The following is a 4,633-nucleotide window of genomic DNA, read 5'->3' as shown; positions in this document are numbered from 1 at the left end:
ATCACTGGACAATGGTCAAGAACATCCTGAAGTACCTGAAAAGGACCAAGAATATGTTTCTCGTTTATGGAGGTGACGAAGAGCTCGTCGTAAATGGTTACGTGGATGCTAGCTTCGGCACTGATCCAGATGACTAAGTCACAAACCAGATACATCTTTTTATTGAATGGTGGAGCTGCCAGTTGGTGCAGTTCCAAGCAGAGCATCGTGTTGGAATCTATGTGTGAAGCGGAGTACATAGCTGCTTCAGAAGCAGTGCATGAAAGAGTTTGGATGAAAGAGTTCATATCTGGTCTAGGTGTAATACCTAGTGCATCGGGTCCAATGAAATTTTTTTGTGACAACATTGGAGCAATTGCCTTAGCGAAGGAATCCAAGTTTCACAAGAGAACCAAACACATGAAGAGACGCTTGAACTCCATTCATGAAAAGGTCAAGGATGGAGACATAGAAATTTGCAAAGTACATACGGATCTGAATGTGGCAGACCCGTTGACTAAGCATCTTCCACGAGCAAAACATGATCAACACCAAGAATCCATGGGTGTTAGATTCATCACAATGTAATCTAGATTATTGACTCTAGTGCAAGTGGGAGACTGAAGGAAACTTGCCTTAGAGGCAATAATAAAGTTGCTATTTTATATTTCCTGATTCATGATAAAGGTTTATTATTCCTGCTAGAATTGTATTGATCGGAAACTTAAATACATGTGTGAATACATAAACAAATACCATGTCCCTAGTAAGCCTCTACTAGTCTAGCTCGTTGATCAAAGATGGTTAAGGTTTCCTAACCATAGACATGTGTTGTCATTTGATAGCGGGATCATATCATTAGGAGAATGATGTGATGGACAAGACCCATCCGTTAGCTTAGCATATTGATCATTCAGTTTATTGCTATTGCTTCCTTCATGTCAAATACATATTCCTTCGACTATGAGATTATGCAACTCCCAGATACTGGAGGAATACCTTGTGTGCTATCAAATGTCACAACGTAACTAGGTGATCTAAATATGCTCTACAGGTATCTCCGAAGGTGTTAGTTGAGTTGGCATAGATCGAGATTAGGATTTGTCACTCCGAGTATCGGAGAGGTATCTCTGGGTTCTCTCGGTAATACACATCGTAAGAAGCCTTGCAAGAAAAGTGACTAACGCATTAGTTGCAAGATGATGTATTACGGAATGAGTAAAGAGACTTTCCAGTAACGAGATTGAACTAGGTATGAAGATACCAATGATCGAATCTCGGGCAAGTAACATACCGATGGACAAAGGGAATTACGTATGTTGTCGTAACGGTCTGACCGATAAAGATCTTCGTAGAATATGTAGGAGCCAATATGGGCATCCAAGTTCTGCTATTTGTTATTTACTGGAGAGGTGTCTCGGTCATCTCTACATACTTCTCGAACTCGTAGGGTCCGCACGCTTAATGTTCGTTGATGATATAGTGTTATATGAGTTATATGATTTGGTGACCGAATGTTGTTTGGAGTCCTGGATGATATCACAGACATGACGAGGAGTTTTGAAATGGCCGAGAGTTAAAGATTGATATATAGGACGATGGTATTCGAACACCGGAAGTGTTTCAGAGTCTACCGGGTAGTCATCGGAGTACCGGAGGGGGTACCGGACACCACCGGGAGGTTAGTGGGCCTAATCGGCCATTAGAGGGGAATACACCAGCCCACAAGGGGCTGGTGCACCCCCTATGGTAGCCTCCGAAGTGGGGAAAGGAAAGGGGGGAGGTTTTGGCCTCCCTTGCTTCCCTCTCCCCACTTTCCTTTCCCTCTCCGGCAAATAAGGAAAGGGGCGCCACTTGGGGAGGACCCCAAGTAGGATTCGGCCTACTTGGGCCGCCCTCATGGTTGCTCACTCCTCCCCCACCTATTTATATGTGGGAGGCGGATCCTAGCACAACACAACATTGTCTTAGCCCCGCTCATATTTTCTTAGTGCTTAGGCGAAGCCCTTCGGAGATAGCTTCACCATCACCGTCACCACGCCATCGTGCTGCCGGAACTCATCCACTACCTCACCGTCTTGTTGGATCAAGAAGGCGAAGGACGTCATCAAGCTGAGCGTGTGCTGAACGCGGAGGTGCCGTATGTTCGGTGCTCGATCGGTTGGAACGCAAAGAAGTTTGACTACATTAACTGCGTTGTCAAACGCTTTCGCTTACAGTCTATGAGGGTACATATACATACTCTCCCCCTCGTTGCTATGCATCTCCATGGATAGATCTTGCATGTGCATAGATTTTTTTGTTTTCCATGCAACTTTTCCCAACAATCCTGGTTGCCGTTATACAGATATGAAATATCTGGTGTGTTTTATAAGAAATGTCAATTTGATTACTACATGGATTATCAATAATAGGCTAATTACCCTGCTTATTCGGGTTTTCTATTGCAGATGGTTACTCAGACAACACCGTGGGCGATAAACTCAAACAATCCACACGGTTTTTAGAAAGTAGGCGTGTTGGATCAACTAACAATCACACATGGCTTCTGGCAGAGAACTGTTTGTGTTAGGCCACCTTGCACAAACGTTTCCATACAAAAAACTGTGTGTGATATACATACGAATGGAAATGATAGGGCTTTGATGCCTCGCCCGATCGCACACGAGCACATTTTGCCCCCACCTGTGTGGCTGGAGGGCCTATCCCCGACGGTTTCTGGGTCGTGTGGGAAGGACCCCCCTATCGCACACACTCACTAGGCGACGGTTTAAAACTCCGTTGTGGAAAGGGGGTAAAACCGTTTGTATAGCATGTCCCTGCACCAGTGTGGGTGACTATAAAGGTGCTCTATAGGTATCTCTCAAGGTGTCTGTTGAGTTGGCATGGATCAAGACTGGGATTTGTCACTCCGTATGACGGAAAGGTATCTCTAGGCCCTCTCGGTAATACAACATCATAATGAGCTTGCAAGCAATGTGACTAATGGGTTAGCCACGGGATCGTGTATTACGAAACGAGTAAAGAGACTTGGCAGTAACGCGATTGAACTAGGTATAATGATACCGACGATCGAATCTGGGGCAAGTAACATACCGACAGACAAAGGGAACTACATACGGGTTTGTATGAATCCTTGACATCGAGGTTCGACCGATAAGATCTTCGTAGAATATGTAGGAACCAATATGGACATGCAGGTCCTGCTGTTGGTTATTGGCCGTAGAGGTGTCTCGGTCATGTCTACATAGTTCTTGAACCCGCTGGGTCTACACACTTAACATTTGGTGACGATATAAGTACATTTGAGTTGTTTTGGTGGTAACCGAAGGTTGTTTAGAGTCTCGGATGAGATCCCGGACATGACGAGGAACTCTGGAATGGTTCGGAGGTGAAGATCCATATATAGGACGAAGGGAGTTGGAGTCCGGAAGTGTTCCGGGGGTACCAGGTTATGACCAGGATGACCGAAAGGGGTTTCGGGGGCCCCCGCCAAGTGTTGGGGGCCTCATGGGCCAAGAGGAGGGGCACACCAGCCCACTAAGGGGTTGTGCGCCCCCCTCACCCCATCCTACCAGGCCAGGAAGGGTGGTGCGCCCCTTAGGGCTGCCTCTCCCTTGCTTGGGGGGCAAGCCACCTAAGAGGGGCCACCCAAACCCATCTAGGGTTGCCCCTTGTGGCCGCCAACCCCTTGGGGGAAACCCTAGGGACGCCCCCTCCTCCCTTTCCCCTATATATATAGGGGTAGAGGGAGGGCATCCGCACCCTTCTACGCCATGGCGCTGCACTCCCTCTCCCTAGTAGCTTCTTCTCTCTGTAGCACTTAGCAAAGCTCTGTTGAGATTCCACCACCACGCCATCGTGCTACCGGAGGACTCGAGCTACTACTTCACCATTGCTCGCTGGATAGAGGAGGTGAAGGAGTCATCAAGCCGTACGTGTGTTCAACACGGAGGTGCCGTCCATTCGACCCTTGGATCAGGAGTTCGTAGGACGGATCGTGATTGGATCACGAAGATGTTCGACTACATCAACCGCGTTTCTTAACGCTTCCACTTAGCGATCTACAAGGGTATGTAGATGCAATCTCTCCTCTTATAGATGTTCATCTCCTAGATTGATCTTGGTGAGCATAGGAAAATTTGTGTTTCCCATGCAACGTTCCCCAACATGAAATTAGATCAAATATGACAAAAATATGTGCAAAGAACAATAATAATTACCTATAGGTTGCATCCTCTTTGGTACCTCTTGTCATCGAGAGTGGCAATACCCATCATCCATGCTGGCCATTCCCATCGACGAGATGAGAGAGAGAGTATTGTGTAGGCAAGGATGGAGGGGTTGGAGGAACAGGCGAGAATTAAGAAAAAGGGAAGGGGAGGAGAATCCACACCTTGTTCCTTGATAACCCACAAGTATAGGGGATCGCAACAGTTTTCGAGGGTAGAGTATTCAACCCAATTTATTGATTTGACACAAGGGGAGCCAAAGAATATTCTCAAATATTAACAGTTGAGTTGTCAATTCAACCGCACCTGAAAGACTTAATATCTGTAGCAAAGTATTTAGTAGCAAAGAAATATGGAAGTAACAATAACGATGGTGAAAGTAACAATATTGGTTTTTTAGTGATTGTAACAGTGGCAACGGA

Source organism: Triticum urartu, chromosome 7A (genome assembly GCF_056163025.1).
Source record: "Triticum urartu cultivar PI428250 chromosome 7A, HENAU_Tu73, whole genome shotgun sequence".
Lineage (NCBI taxonomy): Eukaryota > Viridiplantae > Streptophyta > Magnoliopsida > Poales > Poaceae > Triticum > Triticum urartu.
Note: the sequence above shows the minus strand (reverse complement) of the source record.